Genomic DNA, 25,714 nt, shown 5'->3' with positions numbered 1-25,714 from the left:
TCTGCCCCACATTCCCCATTTCCTTAATTTATTCCATTCTTTTCCATTTTCATGTCCTTCTTTGTTTGTCTCTCACTCGAGTTGACTATGTCAGCTTTCACCTGGCGATTGACTTTGACCAAAACAAATTGATTTTTGGATTCCAATTCTATAACTTCACGAGCTAGATGGTCTTGAACCTCCCGCTTGAAGTTACCATATTTCTTGATAGAGTGTCCTCGGACTCCAAGGTGATATTCACAAGAAACCTTCTCATTATACTAGCTTAGATAAGGGGACAATAGAGGTTTCGTAAGACGTGGAGTAATCAATTAAGCTTTAGGTAACTTTAGGTATATCTCACTGAAGGGAAATAAAGCAAAATCGAAAGAATGTTTTTTGGATTTTTTTCTCTCGGTCATTATCTTGATCAACCTGGAAATATGGTGATGGGTCATTATGAGATGAAGGGGATTTTAGAGATTGACTTTGAAGGCTCAACTTTGGATCAGTAGTTTGTGGTAGTAAATGGCTTGCAGATGTTTTACCGTGATTTTTTGTCTTCTTAGGTTCATTGATCAATGTTAAGACTCTAGGGACCTTAGATTTTCCATATTTAAAGCATAATAACCTCTGTGTGATGAGGTTTTGAACCTTTACTCGATACCATAATCTTCAATAGAGTGGCTAAAATCACCAGAATGATAACGACATGAATTTTTGATACCCTACCAATTTGGCCGTAAATAAGTATATGGTCTTGGAGGAAAAGACGCTAGAAGGCTGCTTTTGAAGATAAATGGTAACAAGTCTGAATATGACCATGAGAATGGAACAAACGATGTCTTCTTATTCTTCTTGTTATTTTTAACCTTCTTTATCGACATTTGAATTTTTTATATACCCCTCTTCTTTGAGTGAAGCCCCTCTTCTACAAGAAGACTACCATCTTTTGTTGTTTCTTCACTTATTATTGTTTTACTAGTGTCTTTGAAGAAAACACCTGATTTCTAAAGTTGACCTGAGCTACCTTACAATTTAACAATCTCTTGATCATCTGTTAATGTCATCTTGGCCTCATAACCAACATTTAGATTCTCACTCAAAGCTTTTTTCTTTTCTTTCACAATAGAATCCTCTGATAATTTCTCCCTATATATCACAACATTCATCATGTTCATCAATTTGGACATCTGCTCCCTGGATTCCTCTTGAAATTTCTTCGCTTGCTCAGTCATCTCTTGTTGATTTCTTACAAATTGTTCTTGAAATCTCTCGATCCTAGTGATTCGAACTAATATCTCATTCATGGCTCTTGATCTTTCTCTAGGTACGATCAGGGTGGCTTCAACTCGATTTTAAGGTTTCTGCGAAGGAATCTTTCACGAGTTACTCCCATATGTTTTCATGGTTTAATGCATGTAAAAATGCTTGCATAATGTAGTAGTGTGAATACACAAATGTAAAGATACAAATGTAAATATGAATGCATATGTAAATGCAACAAAGCTATTGATCCCAAAAATAATTATTCCTAGAACAATTCTTAAAGAACATACAATGTCTCAGAATATTATAAAATCGGGTCCATATTCTAGTTGTTCAACACATCATTCTTTGTTAGCTTCTAGTAGTTAAATAATCTTCAGTGCTTTTCTTCATCTCCTGCAGCAAAGGTTTGTCGATCCGATTCATGCTCTTTGGCTATTACCTTCAGTGTTGAATCTTCTTGAGCCTAGCTTATCTCCTCAATAGGTAAACTATATTCTAATTCTCGTTGTTTTGCATAATCCATATATAATCTTTTAAATTCTATCAAACCCAACAAAAAAACATTGTTGTAGGCGTTGTTGTTTCAAGAATCTTCTAAATGACCAGCTATTTCAAAGATCAATACATTTGATGAGATGCCATGACATGCTTATGCAAAAAATAAAGCACGACAAGACACGTAACAAGACAAACGGAAATCAAGTTAGTAGAAATGATAATTAAAGAAATGCAAGTTACTAAAAATAAAAGAATAATTGAATACAACTCATAGATGAGACATCAAATAAGTATTGTGAATAAAACAAGCAAAGGAAATTAAAACCCTAACCACATGCGTTATAGTTCTCTTAGGTTATCCACATGGCTCTAAAGAGGTGGGTTTACTAAATTCTCTATATGGGGGTTGGTTCTAGAAAAGGTTCCTAAACTATCTTTACAACCTGCTAAGGTTAATAAAGACTTCGATTCGGGACCATTTTAGACTTATGAATCAAATTCAGCTTAGGGGATAACACCACTAACTTTGTATCTCGGAACTGACATCCGGATAGGCAACTTAGGATACTTTCAAGAGGTAATTTTTCAGACCCACACGAGGAAGCCCAATGCTTACGTGAGGTGTGACGTTTCCCCTACTTAGGTGATATGGGACAGAGTTCGGGTATAGAGCTTTGATATGCGATGTAACAATTCTATTTAAATTCAATCAAGTGAAAACATTAACCAGAGATAAAATCTTTTTGAATTTTGAAAACAACATAATGAATCGTAAATTAAATAAATTCAAACTCAAAATTTCCAAATTCCAAATATAGGGTAATTGAATCGTAGCCCGACTCTCAATTTTTTCAGAAAACAAAATGTCCACAACAAAGTTGCCAACCTGTTGACACCGTTTTTCGCTCGAGTGGGGAAAACTAGTATGACTTGGGGGTGTTCATTGAAAAGGTTTTATGAAATATTGGGAGTCGCCACCAACCATTTTTAAGGTATGATTGGAACACCTAAATAGGGTAATTTTAATAAAATATTTTATTTTATCAAAACTACCGAATTTGGTTTGCAAAAATAAGAAATCGGGTTTGGAAATCACTTACGCTGGGGTAAAGCATGATTGTCCCTTTTTTAAGCCTAAAATGCACAACAAATGAAATGCAAAAATTACAAGACCATGCCAATAAGATTAAAATAAAATCAAAACAATCACTGCAGGTGGCCAAAAATGCAAAAACCCCAAAGAGTTAGACAGATCGCAATGCAATTCTACCAATTATATATCTTATCCAAAATAAAAAGGAAAATCACACAATCTAGACAATAGTTTCGAAACAAATATATATATATATATAAACAAAATATGGGACTAAAGTGAAAAAATGCGACAAAAGTTGGGGGACTAATACGCAATTCACCCGTAACTTTTTAGTATTACTTTATTTTTGTTTCATTTTTAACCTAATACCCTACAAAAAAAACCTCAATATAGGCTTTCTTTAACCTTTTTCACCGATAACTATTTGTGACATTTTTATTTGTTTATTCTTGTTTGATGGCCAAACATGGGATGCGACGGTATTTGTCGTTTCAACATTTTTTTTTGTTTTGTTTTTTTTTTAATTTTAATTATTTATTTTTAAGTTTTTGATTAACATTAAAAATGAATTAGACATGCATATCTTTAAAAATTGATGAGATGTCGGTACTTAAAACATCAAATTTTTAGGATGATTCTTATAAAAATGTTTCTCTTCTTATATAGTATCTTTTTTTAATCATATCTGATCTATTGACCGACTAATCTAGATTAGGTACTGCATAGAAAATGACGACCCTCTCAACCCAGTTTGATCTATTCGCAAACGTCAGGATTCAAACATCTGACCTTACTTAAGGGATCTAATACATCATCTCACTAGACTAATTGATTGTTGGTGTATCCCTTTAACTCTGGCTAATAACCACTAATCAAGCAATGAATTATACTTTTTTTCTTAAAAAAATATATTAACTAATGATTTGTGAAAATTTGATTACCTGAATGGTTTTTTTTCCTTTTTTCAGAAGATAAATAAATAAAGATGCAGTGGGCGTGGGTTATATCCAACATCAATGTATATTATTCTGTTTGAATCAATTTGATTATTCAATTTCTATTTGATTATCATCTTCAATTAAAAAATGATCGTTTGGACAAACGTATATTGAATGATTTATGTAAACCAAGAAAAATATTCTTCACACTTAACTCATATAATAATCCATATATATATATAAATATATATATATATATATATATATATATATATATATATATATATATATATATATATATATATATATATATATATATATGATGATTCTTCTACGCTTAATGCAATGAACATCACTGTGATGAACACAATTAATTTAATTTATAAAATATTTAAATTCTAAATGATTCAACGTATAATTATAAATTAGTTAAAAATTTAAAGATAATTTATTTTAAATAAATGGTAAACTATACCAATGACCATCTAACTATTGCCCTTTTCATTTTGATCAATACTTTTGAAATTTTGTCAATTAGGTCACTTGACTATTTAAATACATTCAATTAATCTACTTTCCGTTAATATTTAACGAGAAGCTGATGTGGCAAAGAAAATATTTGGTATAATTACACATTTGATCATTATTACTTGTATATTCTATCAATTTGATTTTAATTTTAATAAATTAAAATAAACTAAAACCTCAAATCTTTATTTTAAAAGATTTTAGTAGTTACGACATATTATATATTTACAATAAAACAAAAAATTTACTAGAAATTTCATTTAACTGCCATAAATGAACAAAATATTTGTTCATATTCTCCCATCTTTAAAATTGCAGCCACATTATAACAATGATGAATAATTTTTAAAAATTGTTCATATACAAGTTTGACCTTTCAAAATGAACGAGATTCAATTTTGCAAAATCTCCACCGATAAGGGCATATATTAATGTTTGTAGTTTAAGTGTGTGAAGCGATTCTGAAAATTATGCTTACTTGGCACATTTTTGAAAGAGTATACGTAATTTTTTTAAAGGGTTAATTTAATTTTTTGGTCCCTTATCTAGATAACTTAGTCCATTTTTATACCTGTCAAGATAACAAAAAAGAAAGAAAAAAAGTGTCCGACTTTGAAAACCAAAAGGAAGAAAGAAGACATGACAAGGTTCAATCCGAACTGCTGAAACTAATTGAAAAAGTCCCAAATTGATTCGATAATTAATTGCAACCCCAGCCCAATTCGTTGAAATCAATTGAAATTTGAAAATATAGAATATGTCGTAACTTTTTAAAAAAAATAAAATTAAAGATTTGAGGGTTAAATTTATTTTAATTAATTAAAATTAGGATCAAATTGATAGAATATATAAGTAACAGTGATCAAATGTGTAATTATACCAAATATTTTAACTGTCATATTAGCTTCTCCGTTGAATATTATCGGCAAGTGGCTTACTTGAATATATTTAAATAGTTGTGTGAACTGATTGACAAATTTAAAAAATATTGGTCAAAATGAAAAGAGGCAATAGTTACATGGTAAGTGGTATAATTTACAATTTATTTTAAATAATTTATTTTTAAATTTTTAACTATTATATGTTGAGTGCTTTAGAATTTAATTTTTTTATAAATTAAATTAATGATACTCATCGTTAGTGGTTTTCATCGTTGCTTGTCAAGTGCTTTAGAATTTTCCTATATATATACACACACACAAACACATATACTTGTTGATCAGTGGATATATATATATATGTTTAATACTAAAATAAGTGCCCAAATTATACTGCTTTTCTCAAATATGTGCCTTAACTAATTTTCGTTTCATCTGGGTGTCTAATGTTACAAACGTTACTCATTTAGGTGTATGGGCCATCAACGATGTTAATTTCTCCCGTTAAATGACACGTGTAATAATATGGTATTTTGATTCTTTTAAAAATATTAAAAATATGATATTTATAAAAAAATACTAACTTTTCTTATATTATAAAATAACCCCCAAAACCCCAAATCCAAACCTTAATCCATTACTGCAGCCTTTCCGGCCACATCTACCGCCACTGACGTAGTCCCTACCATCTTCATACTCATATGCCATCATATTTTCCTTCGATTGGTCATCGAAATCGCGTTGGATCGAGGTTTTAATCCTAGGGATCGAGCGATTTAAAACATCGATTCGTCGTCGATCGACCGTAGATCGGTCACAATTTTATGGGACTTTTGGTTGGCGGGGGAGGGGAGGTCAGATGGAGGCTCGTCAACGGAAAAAGGTGGCGGCCGATGTGGGTTTAAGGGTTGAAATGAAAGTTTTCAAAGTTTTGGGGTTATTTCCAAATTTGTGTTTTATGTTTTTTTTTAAAATAAAAATTTTAAAACTACCATGTTGTGACACATGTCATTTAACGGGGAAATTAACACCGTTACCGGCCCAGACACCTAAATGGGTAACGTTTGTAACATTAGGCACCTAGATGAGACAAAAATTAGTTTAGACACTTATTTGGGAAAATGATATAGTTTGGGAACTTATTTTGGTATTAAGCCATATATATACTCGTTGATCAGTGGACTCGTCCTTATCTATTGTTTATATAGAACCTAGATTAATTAATTAGTATTAGAAAGTAACATTGTCGGAATTGTTGTCGAAGACAATATGCCGGTCAACAATCTTGAATAACGTAAAAACAATTAACAAATCAAATTATTTTATCAAGGTTGAAAAAGAAGAAAAAGGAGCAAGCGGCTGAAAACTTTTAGGATCGAGAGAGAGATGTCTTAAAGCCTTTTTTCCTCTAAATTTTCAATTGATCAAAACAGCCATTTATGAACTGAACGGATTATGGATGAATTTGGTCCATATTCAATCGAATCAAGATTGTCATATACTTATCCTATGGAGTATGGATGGAATCTATAAATCAATTGTTATGTGGTTATCCTATGGATAAGAACATACAGTCAGTTCCAGTTCCGGGATGTACAAGTAGACAACAGAATTGCACATCTTATATGTATAGAATATTACTAATATTCATCCATAACTACATGGAGTGGGGGCTCTTGTTCCTATTTGACAAAACCATTTTCAGTTGGAGTTCGAAGTGATGTCCATTCCCACACTTAGAAAGTGGTTGTCATGTCCCCCGTACTGTGTGCGCTATGCATCCATAAATCATAACGGCAATGGACTTCATTTGGATATGTAATGAAATTGGTCTCTTTTTTTTTATGAACTTAAAAGTTATGATCCTGATAAAATTATTTATTATAAGGATAATTTATGAAATTAAAATACTGATAATTGAAATGTAACCGACTCCATGTTTGTCAAAGATACTCACACTGGAGGTGTATTTTAGACTTTCAGTGATTCATTTTTTACTTTTATATTTCGTCGTGCTAGTGGTGCAGTAACATTCGTGTGTGTATATGAGTGGTCTTTTGGACGTCTGAGATCGAATCTCGACTTAAGTAAATAATTGCTGTTTTAGAATTGCCATTAACCTTTTGGTTTAGGTAAAATCCGATATTTAAATTTTAGTTTTTATAAGATATACTTCTTACTAAAGATTTATTTGGAAATGTTTGAGAGTCGATTACGTGTGAAGAAGGAGAGCATCCACATCGTCTTTTTCAGTATCAACATTGTAGACACTCATTTTTGTCAAGGTCTAAAATATATTAATATTATTATTATCATTATTATTTTGTTTTACATCTGTTACATTTTTTTGCATGCCAAATGTAGCCCAAGTACAACACAAGCCCACCCCACCAGTGACTCGGATACAAGCAGCCCTCCAGCAACCCGGTTCAAGTCCAGATAACCCCCCAGCAGCCCGGTTCAAGATTAGACCTAGCACCAAGCTCCAAGCCAAAGGCAGATCCGACCCGATCCGTTATCAATACACTAGGGTTTTTGAAACCCTAAAGAGCTGCTACTCATTGCCGCCTAAACTGAAGCCCTCTGTTGTTACCGTCGAGTCTTCCCCTACAATCTGACAATGCCTTTTCAATCGTTTGTCCACGAAGTCAATCAAGCAATAAAAAATTAAAAAGATATCATCCACTTGCTAGTATTGTTATCCCGAGAAAATCTAGGGGAAATGATGCCTAACCTGAGATATCATCCAAGCATTCATCAGTCACCAAGGGCACAGAGAGAATATAAAAAAGAAAGGGAGGGGAAATAAAAGGGGATCGAGAGTAATTCGGTGAGGAGGAAGAGAAAAACCCAGAGAGGATTTGAGAGGGAAACACAAAGAGAGAGAAGAGAGTTTACAAAGGGGGAAAGAGAACAATAAATCCCAAGCAACCTATTCGAACCAGGGAACAAAAAGAAAACAAAAGGAAAGAGAATAGAAGGACAGGGGCTTACCTCCTGGTCGAAAGTCGTGAACACCAAGGGTCGTCGGAGTCGAAGAATCGGAAAAGTTCTTCGTAAATCTATGACATTTGAGCCCTCTTTAGGTGAAACAAACCCTGGATTCATGACCAGGGTGAAGAGGCGCTCTAGATTGTGTTTTTTTTCTCTTCTCCGACACCGATGAATAGCGGTGGCCGCCGGTTAGCGACTGTCGGTGCGGCACAGTCCCATCTGATTTTGGGAATCCTTGGACACCTGATTCGTGATCTAGGTGTCTTTTTTTTGTGTTAATGGTTAGAAGAAAACGTCCTAATTATATTTTAGTTAACATTTACAATTATGCTTGTAAACCTTCATTTGTAATTCTGAATATTTCCTCTTTTTAATAAAACTAGGGACTTTCTATTGTCGACACCGTTTTTTGCCCGGGTGGGGAAAACTATTATGACTTGGGGGTTTTCCTTCGAAAGGTTTTATGAAATGTAGGGAGTCGCCACTAACCATTTTTAAGGTGTGATCAGAACACCTAAAATCGGATAATTTTAATTAAACATTTTATTTTATCAAAAGTACCGAATTTGGTCTGTAAAACTAGAAATTACGGTTCAGGAGTTAGTTACACGTGGGGAAGGATTAACACCCACACAGCGCCCAGAAATTGGTACCTAGTTTATTAAAGCCAATAATATTCACCCCATAGCATGAATGTGGAAGTTCAATTATTATGCACAATAACCGGTCATTGTCTCGAAAATTTAAAAAATGAAGGTTTTCAAAAGAATGTCCATCTACTTGGGGAATTACAAGAGATTGCCCCCAAAGCATGATTGCGGGAACTACACCATTAATTCCTTGGTAAATCAACATTGCCTTAGTTTTGAAATTGCAATGCAATCAAACAATCCATTTATTGAACCTGACTAAACTAAGTGATTAAGTAAGGTTTCCTCTATCATAAATATCAAATTATAAAAATTAAAGTACTTAAAGGACTAAACCTGAAAGTGGAATCTCTAATATTAATCCTAATTTATTTTATCCAATTATTGATTCAAATGAAAATTAAAGAACTTAAAGGACTAAACCTAAAGAGGATGATGTAATTAACCTAATTAATTATGTCAAATGAAAATATCTAACTAGAAAGTTCAAGGACTAAAGCGTGAAAAGGCTAAAGTTAAAGCTCTAATTATTAACCCTAATTAATTATCTTTTTGTATTGAATCAAATAATCGAAATGAGCCATCAGGAATCTAAATGTGAGAGCTAAAATTAAATTATTCCTAAATTAGAGTCTATGTTCGAGAAATTTAAATCTAGGGTTTAAGTCTAAAATATAAGGCTCTAATTACTAACTAAACTAATGAACTTGAGCTAAGAGATTAATCCCTAAAAAACATAAAATAAACATACATAAAAAAATAAAAAAACTATAAAAAATTTATTTTAAAGATTAACTACCAATTTACAAATTACCAAATAAATTTATAACACAAAATTAATATTAGTTTTAATTTAACAACAAAATAATTTAAGGACAAAACTGAAACACACTGAATAGTTTAGGGACCACATCTTAATAGGCATACAAATCAGCATAGTGAGCAAAATAAATCGAAATTAAGCATACAAATTTAGAATTAAGACAGTGCCTTGAACATAAATACACGCTAAAATAAGAGAGACTAAAGCATTATTGTCCCTTTTTTAAGCCTAAAATGCAATAACAAATGAAATGCGAAAATTACAAGATTAGATCAATAAGATTAAAATAAAATCAAAATAATCATTGCTGGTGACCCAAAATGAAAAAAACACGGAAGAGTTAGTGGGATCAGAATGCAATTCTACCAATTATTTATCTCAGCCAAAATAAAAAGGAAAATCACACAACTAGGACAATAGTTTAGAAACTAAAATATAAAAAAAACCGGGACTAAAGTGCAAAAACACGACAGAAAATAAGGGACTAATACGCGATTAACCCATAATTTTTTAGTATAAAACACACTTTTTGTTTCTTTTTTAACCTAATACCCTGGAAAAAACAAAAACTTTCTCAACTCTCTCATTTCCGTCTACTCAGTCGAGAACCAAACCATTGACAAAACAACACCGCCGACCACCATCAGTGGTGGTCGGACGAAACCTAACCACCCCAAAACAACCTTCTAAAGTACGATCTAACCTTCTAACACCAAACCTGGCAACTGAGACCCTAAAACAACTCAAAACGACCTGACCGACTTTAAATTATGACAACTGTCTACGACTGAACGAGCCCAAACTACCATAAAACCTCACGATCTACAACTTAATACCCAGATCTAGGCCAAAAACCAACATGCAAGGTCCTATAGACCCCAAGAACCCCTTGGCAATCCAACCCCCCACCAACGACCTAATCACCGAGCTCCTATGAGATGCTCACTCCCCTCGAGTAAACTCTTCTACCCCTTTTATTATTTTTTGACTCAAATATAAAATGAAAAAAATTGCTAAAGGAAATGGAATAAAACTTGAAATATTTTCTGGTTTTTTGTATTTGTTACCTAAAAGTAGGGAAGAAGTAGATAAATTTTTACATTTTCAGTGGTACTTTTATATTCACTTTCTGATATATTACAAAAGTTGAAAATAATAATAAAAAACCTAATTTCTACTTGCTCTGATATTCATCATTTCCCTCTACATGTGGTGGATTTCATTTTAAATGCCCTAGATTTTTCGAGGTTTTATTGAGATTTTGACGAGATCTGCTCTGACTCGACTTGATAACCTCGACAATCAGCGGGTCTGGAATTGGGAGCAAACTCGATCGATGATGGCGGGAATCAGACTTGACAAAGGCTGCTGGTTTGCTACTTTTAAGGATAGATGGTGGCTAACCTTAAAATTAGGGTTAGGCTTAGCCATAAAAGGATAAGGTTTTTTTTTTGGGTTTTAGCTTTGGGTCCAATTAAAATGGGTTTGTTATGTAAAATATAAATACATATATTTAATAATAATATTATTTAATAATAATGATGATAATGATGATGAAGGTCGGGTAAAAATGGTGATTACAGTTGCCCCTCATTGCTCATTGCTGTGAAACGAGAATGGAGAAAAAAATATAAAACACCAATTTTTATCTGGCATGAACTACTGAGATTCGTAAGCTTCAAGTTCTTCTAATTATGAACTTTTCACTCTCATGGGACGAGCTCTTCTCATTATGAACTCTTCTTTGGGAACACTGATCCACCTCATTCTTTGATGCGATCGAGCAAAGTTGATACGGATCCAAGTTCTTATATGATAGATGAGCCAAGGTTTGAACAATTTCTTCTCATTATGAACTTCTTCTATGGTGATAACTCCGTAAAAAGACATAATTCCTAGTCTTTTTACTTAAGTCATTGCTCGTCTAGACAAAGTATGCGCTGCATTTTTAGTTGCATTTAGTTACATATAGGTGATATTAGATTGTGGTGGATAAGTTTTGCTTAGGCAAGATTTATTTGGTTTGACTGATGTTGTTGAAGAGAAAGGGTTGTTTGGGTTGTGTTTGTTCAGGAATATTACAAGGGAAGAACTTTTCAATCGTGACAACGTAAATTTGCAAAGGCCAATGGAACATATGAGAACATGAGGAGCAGATTTATCTCGCCGAGGCAAGGTTTATCTGAGGAAGTCTGAAGCAGGAGTGATGAAACCAGCTATGTCACACGCCAGCTGGATGACCTACTTCAAGTGCACGCAAGCCTCAATTATTCTGACAGCCTCTAGCCGCCTTTCATTTTTAAGTTTGGGCAATTAATTACGCCTAGTTAAGGAAACTCCAAAAGTAGACAAAGACCTAGGAGATATTTCCTTATAAATAACAAGCCGTAGCCGCAAAAAAAGAGGGAGGAAGGAAGAAGAGAGAGAGAGCTTTACCTAATGCGTGAGCAAGTAACTGCAGTCTTTCCCACCGTCTACCCTCCAACCTTCCTTGGTGTCCTCCATAGCCAGGCGATAGTAGAGCGGTGATCAAGCCTAGAGAGAGGGTGATCACCAAGGCTGGCGCGGTACTGATCAGGATTGTCACGATAGAACCCCCGGTTTTGGGAGTCGTTCTTCCTTTATTTTTAACTCTTTATTTATTTGAGGTTGTATTAAACGTTGAATCTTGGATGATCTTTGATAGCACCATGAATGCTTTACTTGGTGTTAAACTTTGTTTTGCCTGAACAATATTTTTATGTTTATGTTTATGAATGATGAATTATGTTTCTCTTATGACTGTTTTGCTCATAGTTTAAATATTTTACCTTAGCACTGTAAGAGCATCGAGAGATAGCCTTGGGTTTTGGTAAAACATGTCTTGGCACTGTAAGAGCATCGAGAGATAGCCTTTTGTCTAGATAAGTGATTCTTGAATTCGAGAGAATTAAGATAGATCAATGCGAGCAATGGAATGAATCCAGGATGGTGAAGTTCTAACTTGTCTACCTTATAGCTAAGGAGTGAGTTTCAAACGACTAAAAGGGATAGATGCTAGAGTAGGATAGACAACGTCTATAGTTAACACTGAGAAGTATTGCTATAGCAACCGTATAAGAATACCTAGTAATCCTGTCGGGCAGCTTAGTGAGTTATAATAATTCATTCTATATTGAGAATAATTGTTGTCAAGACAATAGTTTAGCATAAGCGCTTTGTGACACGTCTGAATATGTGAGGTTGTTTGCATTATATTTAAACCATCACTTGTTTTGTTAGTCTGCATATTAATTTTGCCTCAACCAAACTTTTATGAAATCATTGAATCATTTTTCTTAGTTCATTAATATCAGTTCTTAGGATAATACTTAGTAGGACTTAGCTTGTGACATTAGTTATAGTTGTGGTGAAAATATATTTCTAATCCAATCCCTGTGGAGATGATACTCACTCACTACTATATTACTTGCATCGATTGTGTATACTTGCACATATTTTCTTGCCTTAGCATATACATTTACAAGCGATCAAGTTTTTGGCGCCGTTGTCGGGGATTGGAAACTTACGAAATTTTTAGCCATAACAAGTTCTCTTTGTCACATTATATTAGTCTAACGTAGTTTACTATTTCTTTTGTAGGTTTTAATTTTTGCATGACCTTGAGATCTTCTGGTAAGCCTTTGGAACCATTTGACCCTGAAGTTGAACAATCGCTCATACAAAGGTTACGCGCCTGAAGAACCAGAGAACAATCAAATCAAATCCAAATGCAACACAATATGGGAGATTTAGGACCTGATGCAACAATTAATCTTCAAGTTGTAAGACCAAGAGTGATACGAGATCATTTGAACCCTATTCTCGATGATCTCAATCCAGGCATAGTGGCACATGAGATACAAGCCACTCATTTCGAACTTAAACCTGTGATGTTTAATATGCTGAACTCTATTGGAAAATTTGGTGGTTCACCCAATGAGGATGCTAAGTAACATGTTCGTGCTTTCCTTGAAGTATGTGACTCGTTTCGGTAACAAGGAGTACATGAAGATTTGCTCAACCTGAAGCTTTTACCTTACTCCTTACACGATAGTGCAAGAGCTTGCTCAGTGGAGTTCCTTCCGGTTCAATGGAGTCATGGGCAGATTTATGCAAGAGTTTCCTACTCCGATATAATCTGCCCAATATGAATACACAGCTTCGCAATGACATCGCGAGTTTTTACCAAGGAGATTATGAATCAATGTACGAATGATGGGATAGGTATAAAAGTCTACTTCACAAATATGTTAAACATGAATTTCATGATTGGATGCAAGTGATGTTGTTTTACAATAGAGTCAACACACCAACTCGAATGATGCTAGATGCCTCAACGAATGGCACCATACTAGACAAATCACCCGATGAAGCTTTTGACATCCTCGATAGGATATCAAATAATGATTATCAATTTTCAAGTACAAGATTAGGAACTGGCAGAAAAATATCAGGAGCATATGAATTAGAAGGTAAGGATTCGGTAGCCGCTCAACTTTCTGCCATAACCAACATGTTGAAAATTTTGTAACGCCCTAATGAGGTAAGAGAAGTCAAGGTGACCAATAATGTATGCCTATTTTTCCACGTCAATCATCATGAGAGTGAATGTCCTGAAAACTATGAATCAACCAATTTTGTGGGCAACTACAATCGAAACATTAACAACCTATATTCGAACACGTACAATCTTGGTTGGAGACATCACCCAAATTTTTCATGGAGTAATCAAGGGAACAGTAACAATCAAGCCACAAATTACAGGCCACAGTAAAATAATTCTGACCATAAACAATTTTAGAATCAGCAACTCTGACATAACAATAAAGGTATAGCTTCTTCCTCTAACACTAATTCGAATTCTAATTCCTTGGAGTTATCATTGCAGGAATTCATGGCCTCAACAAAAGATTTCATGGCTTCCACAAAGACCTTGATGTATGAACATTCTGCAACAATTAAAAATCAAGGAAATTTGTTACAAAGCCAAGCAGCACTTTTACAAAGCCATAGTTCATCTCTCAGAGCGTTGGAGAATCAAGTGGGAAAAATTGCTACGGCATTACATTCTCGCCCACATGGAAATCTCCCTAGTGATACTGAAGTTATAAAGCAACATGGGAAGGAGTAATACAATGTACTTACGCTAAGGAGTGGAAAACAAGTTAACCAAGATGACAAGTTTAGGGGAGAACACCTGAACAATCCTCGCCAAGGCGTAACACAACTGGATGATCAATCTGAGAATGTTGAAGGAAGGGAAGTGCCTAAAGAAAAGGATAGAAGTTAAGGCTCAGAAGAGTATCGTCCGGATAACAAGAAATTAATGGTCAAGGCCAGAGATTACTCAGCACCATCAGCAGTCGATGTGAGACCTCCACCACCGTTCCCTCAGTGGTTGAAGAAGCATGATGATGAAATCCAATTTAAGAAATTTGTTGATGTTCTGGATCAGTTGTGTATTAATGTGCCCTTACTTAAAGCCATCAAGCAAATGCCTTCCTATGCTAAGTATCATAAGGAAATTGTTACAAAGAAAAGGAATGTAGAATGTGTCGCCACAGTAATAGAAATATGTTCAGCAGTAAGCAAACTCCCACCAAAACAAAAGACCTTGGCAGTTTTATAATACCATGTTCCATTGGTAATGAATTCATAGGACGAGCTCTTATTGATTTGGGATCAAGTGTAAACTTGATACCAAAGTCTATATTTATGAAACTAGACGGGTATCACGCCCATCCCACCTCGGTCATCCTACAGTTGGTTGATCGGTCTAATGTGTGACACGACGGCAGAATAGAAGACGTCATAGTAAATGTGGATAAATTCGTATTTCCAGTTGATTTTCTCATCCTGGATTGCGAAGCCGATGAAAACACACCAATCATTATGGGACACCCCTTCTTAGCCACCGAGAGAATCCTCATAGATTGTGAAAAGGGAGAATTCACCATGAGAGTAGGCGAGCAAAGCGTCACTATCAATGTATTTAACTCTATGAAATATGTGGATGATTCAGAGAAATGCCAATGCATTAACAAGATTGAAGAAAAGACAATTCTTGGACGTGGTGAATCCCTAAGGCTCAATGAATACAATACTTTGTACCATGAACCTATAACCGAGATACATGAAGCAGAAAACTTTGGCCCAGACGAATTATTTTCAGAAGACGATCCTGAAAATCATGGCCTCGACCACAGAAATCTTAGCAATGAACACCCCGAAAATGATACCAATGCAAGATGCGGAGGAAAGACAAGGGACCAATCGAGACTTCTTCATAACAGATCAGGTATGAAATTTGAACCCTTAGATTATGATGAAGTTAAATCTCATGAGTCATCTTCACAACAAACACCAAAATTGGAACTTAAAACTTTGCCATCACATTTGAAATATGCTTATCTAGGAGTTGATGAAACCCTACCAGTGATAATTTCTGCCAACCTAACCTCCGAATAGGAGAATAATTTATTGAATGTTTATTCACAGCACAAGAAAACTATAAGATGAATGATGACAGACTTGAAAGGAATCAATCCAACCATATGCATGCACAAAATCAATCTCGAAGATAGCCATAGTACCTCGGTAGAACCCCAAAGACGACTCAACCCGATCATAAAGAAGATAGTCATGATGGAAATTATAAAATGGTTGGATGCGGGAGTAATTTATCCTATATCTGATAGTTCATGGGTTAGCCCAGTACAATGCGTACTAAAGAAAGATGGTGTGATCGTGGTTAAAATCGAGCATAATGAGCTCTTCACCACAAGAACAGTCACGGGATGACGCATATGCATGGATTACAGGAAGCTCAACAAAGCCACAAAGAAGGATCATTTTCCCCTCCTTTTTATTGACCAAATATTGGAATAACTAGCAGGAAAAGCATTTTACTGCTCCCTCGATGGATACTCGGGGTATAACCAAATTGCCATAGCACCAGAGGATTAAGGGAAAACAACTTTCACGTGCCTGTATGGTACCTATGCATTTAGACGAATACCGTTTGGACTGTGTAACGTTCCAGCTACATTCAAAAGATGCATGATGGCAATATTTTTGGATATAGTGGAAGAGTGCATGGAAATATTTATGGACGACTTCTCCATCTCGGGTGATGATTTTGACCAATGTCTCGGTAATTTATCCAATTTGTTGAAACGCTGTGAAGAAGCCAACCTAATATTGAATTGGGAAAAATACCATTTTATGGTAATAGAAGGAATAGTGTTGGGTCACAAAATTTCATGCCATGGCATCGAAGTCGAAAAAGCCAAGGTGGATGCAATTGTAAATCTTCCCCACCTACTAATGTGTGAGGTGTACGCAGTTTCCTTGGATATGCAGGCTTCTAAAGGCGATTCATAAAAGGTTTTTCTCAAATCTCTAAACCCTTATGTGTTTTGCTTCAACAAAATCATCCATTTGAATTTACTAATGATTGTTTAATTGCCTTCACAGATTTGAAGAAAAAGCTTTCAGCAGCACCAATTGTTATCCCACCAGACTGGAATGAACCATTTGAGCTCATGTGCGACGCTAGTGACTATGCAGTCGGAGCAGTGTTAGGGCAACAAAAAAGTAAAATCTTTCATGTTATCTACTATGTGAGCCGAGTTCTTAATGATGCACAAGTGAACTATACAACGATTGAAAAGGAACTCTTAGCAGTAGTATTTGTATTCGATAAGTTTAGGTCATATCTAATAGGCACTAAAGTAATTGTGCACACAGATCACTCTACCATTAAATATCTGATAAATAAAAAAGATGCAAAGCCTAGACTAATTCGGTGGATATTACTACTGCAAGAATTTGATTTAGATATCAATGATAGAAAAGGTATAGAAAATCAAGTGGCAAACAATTTGTCTAGCCTAGATAACAACCCTGATTATCTTGACATCACAAAAATTAAAGAGGATTTCCATGACAAGAAAATATTATTTGTCACGGCTGCACCGTGGTATGCTGACATTTTTAACTTTCTTGTTAGTGGTATTGTTCCTCCTAATTTATCTAGCCAGGGCAGAAAGAAGTTTCGACATGATGTGCGACATTACTACTGGGATGAACCGTTTCTATTCAAGCAATGCGGAGACCAAATAATCCGAAGATATATTCTAGAAGAAGAGAAGCAAGATATCCTACACCAATGCCACTTGTCACCATATGGAGGGCATTTTGGTGGAATGAGAACAACAACAAAAGTGCTTCAGTCCGAATTTTATTGGCCAACCCTGTTCAAGAATGCGCATAAATTCTATAAGTCATGGATAGATGTCAACGAACAGGAAACATCTCGAAACAACATAAGATGCCATGGCAAAATATTCTGGAAATCGAAATTTTCGACGTATGGGGAATAGATTTCATGGGACCTTTAACATCATCATTCAGAGATTTGTATATTCTCCTGGCAGTAGACTATGTATCAAAGTGGGTGGAAGCCATCGTAACACCTAAAAACGATTCCAATACGGTGCTAAAGTTTTTGTACAAAAATATATTCACCCGCTTTGGAATACCACGAGCTATCATCAGTGATGATGGCACTCATTTTGATAATAAATTGATTGTCAAGACACTGAAGCGATATGGAGTACGACATAGGATCGCTATGGCGTATCACCCTCAAACGAATGGACAAGACGAATTGTCTAACCAGGAAATTAAACAGATCATTGAGAAGGTGGTCAACCCGAATCGAAAGGAATGGACGCCGAAGCTAGATGAAGCAGTATGGGCTTATCGCACAACATTCAAGACACTGGTGGGAATGTCACCATTCAAACTGGTCTATGGAAAAAAATGTCATCTGCCTGTTGAACTCGAACATAAAGCCTACTGGGCCATCAAAAAGCAAAAACATGGATGCTTAGCTTGTTGGAGAAAGAAGACTCTTGGAGCTGAACAAGATTGATTAATTCAGAGCACACGCATACGAGAATGCCCGCCTATACAAGGAGAAAACAAAACGATGGTATGACAGAAAAATATTGCCAAGGAATTTTTTCTGGATAACAAGTACTGCTCTACAATTCATGCCTTAAGTTATTCCTAGGCAAGCTAAAATCAAGATGGTCAGGATTGTTTATCGTTCACAAAGTCCATGACAATGGAGCAATTGAAATCCAGAACCAAAATGATGGTTCCATCTTCAAGGTGAATGGGCAGAGACTCAAGGAGTACAAAGGAGCCCCAATCATGTGCGACAAACCGACATCGTTGGCACATGATGCCCAAGAGTTTGCTTTACTTTCTTGAAAAAATTTTGTTGCCTAGGCAATAAAAATTTGAATTCTGTACATAAATAAATTAAGTTATTTTTAGCTTTCATTATCTGTTTTATTTTATTTTCTTTATTTATTGCAGGCAACCAAAGAACACGTGGTTACATTGGGAATAAGAGCATGCATGAGATGAGAAGAAACCCTAGGACGCATGGTTTTAGCAGCAGAATAAAGAGAGAAAGAAATATTTCCCCCCACTTTATGTCCAATAATATATTTCTCATATAATGATAAATCTTTTCCCCACCATGAAAGGACTAAATTACACCGAAACCACCCATTACTTTCCAAAGAAACAAACTGTTCAATAACTTCTTCTTCTTCTTCATCGTGCCTTAACCTCTCATCACTAAGAAAGAATTTTTTTTCTTTCCCCATCGTCACCACTGATATCAACCAAGAAAAATGGTGAGAACAAGGAAAGCCCCAAACCCAACACAGAGTTTCGAACGTCCAAACAGCCGAAGCAGAAGCATGCTTCAAAATTTTTTAGAAACGTCAAGTCTATTTGGAAGATGGATTCGTCTTTCCCGCAAATGAAGAGGAGCCGTTTGGACCGGATGTGATGGACGTGATAAAGAAACACAACAGGGAGAAGTTTGATCGCAATCCCAAAGCTGTAGCACAAGTGATGGTACGGGAATTCTATGCCCATCTCGAGGACCCGTCTAACCACACAGTTTATGTTCGAGGAAAGCTTATTCGATTTTCCCCCTCTGTACTCAACCGATACTTTAAGTTGGGAAAAGTTGAGGAGCAGCACAAACGATTTGTGGTAGAGGCTGATCAAGAAACGTACGACGATGTACTGTATAATTTATGATTTGGGTGGGCCAAGTTCCAAGGGAATACCCCAATGAGGAAAAGAGTAGATCATCAAGCACTAAAACCGCAAGTGAAATTATGGAACCACTTTCTCAAAGTCAAGCTGATGCTAACGTCCCACAATACCACATTCCTCATGAAGAGACTACTACTCTTGCACTCAATCATATACGGGAGGCGCAAGTGAAATTATGGAACCACTTTCTCAAAGGCAAACTGATGCTAACGTCCCAAAATACCACATTCCTCATGAAGAGACTGCTACTCTTGCACTCAATCATATACGAGAGGAAGATTGACGTTGGAGAACTCATTTTCGAGCAGATCCATGACTGTGCCAAGAGGAATCGGGGTAACCTCCTGTTTCCCAACTTGATAACCGCATTATGCAAGAAGAAGAAGGTTCCTGAAGATCACTTCGAGGATTATATTAAACCAAAAGAGGGTATTACCAAGAAAAAGGTCCCCGAGTTGATGAGTTTCAATGATAACGACCCACAGGAAGGTTTGAAGCGTGGAGCAAAATCAGTTGCCACGGCTAGAATGGCTGATGTGGTCATACACACTCGAGAAACGCGTGAAAAGATCGGTCGCCTGGAGGACCACATGGAAATTTACTTCGAGTATGTCAAGGCTAGGGACATGCAACTCAACGCCTTCTACAAGGAGTTGCTCCCGAACACAAACATCAGACTACTGACCTTCCCCGCTGTTATCCTCAAATACAATGCGGGCGGGAGCACATTCCATGCCTCGACATCGCATGCACCTCCAGAAGTTCCCCAGAAGTACCCGTTGATGTGCCACCACTAGCAACTCAAGTACCACCTGTACCAGAGGAAGGCCAAGGCGACACAGAATAATTCCTCAGCTCCTCTTCATTTTCAACCTCCAAAAGTAATTATGATACTCCACCCCACTTCTTCACCGATGAAGATTTTACTCCAGCACCGCCACAACCAACGTAATATCCCATTTCGTCCCTTATCAGTAAAGCTACAACAGTCACAGTAGTAGTTCCTAGTCCAACACCAGTCTCAGCACAACCAACTCCTACTACCGAGCAGTCAACTCCAACACGAGCCTCGTCCAGCAAGAAGCGCTACAAGAGAACCACAGGCCGTATACTTCAGCCATCTCCCTCGCTAACAACAATAGACTCAGGATTTGAGAGTTTATCTACTCCCAAACAACGCCGAACGAGGGCGTCCAATCAAGCCATGCACCACAATGAGTATTTCCTTTAGTTTTTTCTTTTTCGCATATGCATCTAACATCATGTAGTTTTGATTTCATGCATTGAGGAGAATGTATCCTTCAAGTTTGGGGGAGGTATTGTACCATATTCACCCATACTTTGTTAGGAAGCAGTTGATGATAATTGGTTGAAAGTTTTGGTTATCATGACATAAGTAGGTTGAGATTATTGTTAGGAATGAATTAGAGATGCCCAATGATGAATGCATAATTTTATTTCCTAGGCCAGAATTATTGAGACTGTCTAACAAAGAGAACCAACCCAAGGCTTGATTCCTTGAAATTTATAAACACGATTGTAGGTTGTTTTTGCTCTGGTAATCAATAAAATTTTTAGGAAAGAACTTTCTATTTGTCGAGACTTCAAAAATATTCTAAGGGTAAAGTGAAAACTCTCTAGTGTTTAAAAACTTGAAAACTCGAAAATACAAAGGGACACTCCTCTGTGCAAAGGCATGAACAAGAAAAACTCCAAAAGAAATTAAGAGTAGCCAAGGCATATGAGTGAATGAAAGTAGTCATAGGATGACTCTGCCCGATTAGCTTGGGGGCGGAAGGTATGCTCCCTTTCACCTAGAGTGTGGAAATGTAGGTGTGATTGTAACACCCCTAATCCGTACCTGACCCGAATACGAGTCTGAGGTGTCACATTAACTTTTTAAACTTTGACTCTTGACAGAATTCAAGGAAATTCAAAAATTTCATTAAAATAAAGTAGTTTATTTACATAAGTTGACCAAAATAAACAAAATTGACCGGAGCATTCATAAGTAACACCTTTACTTACATTCTAACATACTATACAAAATCAACATACATACTTTATTAGTTACTTCTGATCTGATCTTCTAGTAGTGTTGTTGTTCTTGCCACTCCTAATTATGTTCTTCCCGATTCTTGGTACCTACGTGTAAATCACTTACACGCTAAGTCACAGATTAGTGAGGCATAACATAAATATATGTATATACATATATAACAATGAATTCATGAACATGTATTCTTACAATTGATCATGACATTTCAACTTGTATGTACCTATTACACTATAACATATATGATGATAACATGCACATATATAAAACTTGTATTCTTATGCTAGTTTCACTTTAATTTATCTTTGGATCACCCATGTACGTTATTGAGAACAGAAGGTACGCGAGTACACTGAGGTTGTGCACAATGCTGTCACCACATCTCGAATAAAATCCCATTAGGGGCACTGGATATTTGTCCCAAAGGACCACTATGTACCGAAGGACCACTGATAATCCCTCGACTCTTAGCATGGAAATTATACCTACAACTCTCACATTAAGTAACATGGGCTTAATTATAATATAATTCTCATTTTCATATCTCTTCTATCACTCTTCACATAAACACATAATTCACTTCATATGAGTACACATGATCAGTTTCATTATTTCCCATACCTGAATGGATTCTCATATAATTGCATTCATTCAAATAAGTTCATATTAAAGCATGAATGAATTATGCATGAAAGCACTATAGCATTAATACATATATAAATATGGATGTACATGAATGTGAAATCATAAGTTTAACTATAAGAGATAGACTCATCGCAAGTCTTATCTCAATACAATTTCATATAAGATATACACTCACCTTAGTCTTGCTTTGACTCGATTCTAATCCTTCGATTGTTCCGGAACAAGATTACGTTATACATCTACATAGTAATACATTGATACATATCAGTATAATAATCGATATATTCTAAACTATCACTCCTTAGGCTAAAAAGAAAGCTATTTTCATCTTTTAATGAAAGTATGCATCGATGCACTCTACAGTGTATCGAAGCATAGAGTGCATCGATGCATTCCTTAACGTGTGCATCGATGCACTACCTGTGCATCGGTACACAAATCACCTTTGATGTTTTAATCTTAAAGGGGGCATCGATGCACTCCTCATGTATCGATGCACTAATTGCATTCGATGTTCATTTATTTGAGAGTACATCGATACACATTGAAGATGTATCGATGCACATAACCCATAAATTCCATTTTAAGCACGAAATTCACTCTCTTTTCATATCAACTCTTCATCTTTCACCTACTTTAATATCCCTAACTTGCATACACCTACTTAAACTAATTTATACCCATTCAATATCTCTTAAACTTCAAAATTCAATCCTCCGCATAAAATTCAAGAATCTCACACAAATTACAACATGTTCTAAAGCTAATTCTAACATTTCATATTCTTTAATCAAGTTGGTGACAATTCAAATTCAACTTCCAATTCTCATTATGAACTTTATTTCAAAATTTCATTCAAGAACTCTTAACCTTTAATTCTTCCTACACTCTTCATCTTGTTGTTTTAAGATAAATTAAGCTTTCCCTAAGCTTAATTAGCATCTAATGATCAAAACCAAACTTAAATCTCAACTAATAATCAACTAATAAGAATTCTTACCTTTACCTTGGCTCATATGCACAAAGAAGAAATGAGGAGAAGAGTTGTCTGGAAGCTTGGATATTTGCTTCCTCTCATACACGTGGCCTCCATATATATATCTAACCAAATTTAATTATTTTCCTTACAAATGACCATTTTATCCTTCTATTCCTTCTTCTTTTCAATTTGATCCTACACAATATTTTTTATATAAGTCTTTAAACTAATAAACTATTCTACTTAAATCACCAACTTCTGTAATTTTACAATTTAGTCACTAACCCAGTATTGAGGATGTTACAAATCTCCCCCTTTAGAAAATTCGTCCTCAAATTTTCATTATGCAAAGAGATGGGGGTATTGATTCCTCATGTCTTTTTCACGTTCCTACGTTGCTTCCTCTATCTTGTGATTTCTCCACAAGACTTTAATTAAGGGAATAGTCTTATTTCTTAGTTGATTAATCTCAAGAGATAAGATTTGAACCAGTTCTTCTTAATACGTCAAATCTGGTTGAATCTCAATTTCTTCTGGAGTCACAATGTGGGAATGATCATATAGATACTTCTGAAGCATTGAAACATGAAAGAAATCATGAATTTTCTCCATTTCAGGTGGCAATGCTAATTGATATGCCACTGGTCCAACTCTCTTTACGATCTCATAAGGTCCAATGAACCGAGGTCTTAACTTTCCTCTTCGACCAAACCTCAACACCTTCTTCCAAAGAGAAACTTTGAGAAACACTTTATCTCCAATTTGATATTCTATATCTTTTCTCTTTAGATCCGCATATGATTTATGTCTATCAGCTGCTACTTTGAGATTACTTTGAATTACTTGGACCTTTTCTTCTACTTCTTGGATCAACTCAGGACCAAGAATTTCTTTATCTTTAAGCTCGAACCAATTTAGGGGTGTACGACATCTTCTTCCATAAAGAGCTTCATAGGGAGCCATTTTAATGCTTGATTGATAACTATTGTTGTACGCGAATTCAGCAAGTGGCAAGTATTTCTCCCACGTTCCTTTAAATTCTATAATACATGCTCTAAGCATATTCTCCAAAATTTGGATAATTCGCTCAGATTGTCCATCTGTCTGAGGATGGAACGCTGTACTAAAATTCAGTCGAGTGTCTAATGCTCCATACAAGGTCTTCTAGAATCTCGAAGTAAATCAAGGGTCCTGATCAGAAACTATGGAAACAGGCACTCCATGCAATCTAATGATCTCCCTTATATATAACTCAACGTATTTATCCATGGAGAAATCATTTCGCACTGGAATAAAATGAGTTAGCTTAGTTAATCTATCTATGATCACCCAGATTGAATCTCTTTTGTTCGAAGTTAAAGGTAACCCCGTTACAAAATCCATTATTACATTCTCCCATTTCCACTAAGGAATAAACATAGGTTGCAACAGTCCTGACGGAACCTGATGCTCATCTTTGACATGCTAACACGTCAAACATTTGGATACAAATTTTGTAATGTCCCTCTTCATTACAGGCCACCAATATCGACACTTGAGATCTATATACATTTTATTTCCTCCTGGATGCATGGTCATTGGACTACAATGAGCTTCTGTTAACAAGGCTTTCTTCAACTCATCATCATCTGGAATCACTAGCCTCCCTTGATATTAGAGGTTCCTATCAGCCTTTATTTCATAATCTGTAACCTCTCTATTTCTTATCTGCTGCAGCTTCTTTGAACACTTTTCATCTCTAGCTTGAAATTCTTTAATTCGATATAGCCGTGATGGCTTGAGAGTCAATTCTGCACATATAACACCATCTCCTCTTAACGATGTCTGGCATCCATAGCTCGTAAGACTGCAAACGTCTTCCTACTTAAGGCATCTGCTACCACATTTGCTTTCCCCGGATGGAAACTGATCACTACATCGTACTCTTTTAGGAATTCCACCCATCTCCTCAGTCTTAAATTTAACTCCTTCTGAGTCATCAAATATTTCAAACTCTTATGGTCTGTATACAAGTAGCATCGTTCACCATACAAGTAGTGATGCTAGATCTTAAGAGCGAACACTACTGCAGCCATCTCCATATCGTGCGTTGGATAGTTCTTTTCGTGCGATTTTAATTGTCTCGATGCATAAGCCACCACTTTACCTTCTTGCATTAACAAGCATCCCAAGCCATTATGAGACGCATCACTATACACTACAAAGTTC

Source organism: Hibiscus syriacus, unplaced genomic scaffold (assembly GCF_006381635.1).
Source record: "Hibiscus syriacus cultivar Baekdansim isolate YM2019G1 unplaced genomic scaffold, ASM638163v2 tig00110429_pilon, whole genome shotgun sequence".
Lineage (NCBI taxonomy): Eukaryota > Viridiplantae > Streptophyta > Magnoliopsida > Malvales > Malvaceae > Hibiscus > Hibiscus syriacus.
This window is presented reverse-complemented; position numbering follows the sequence as displayed.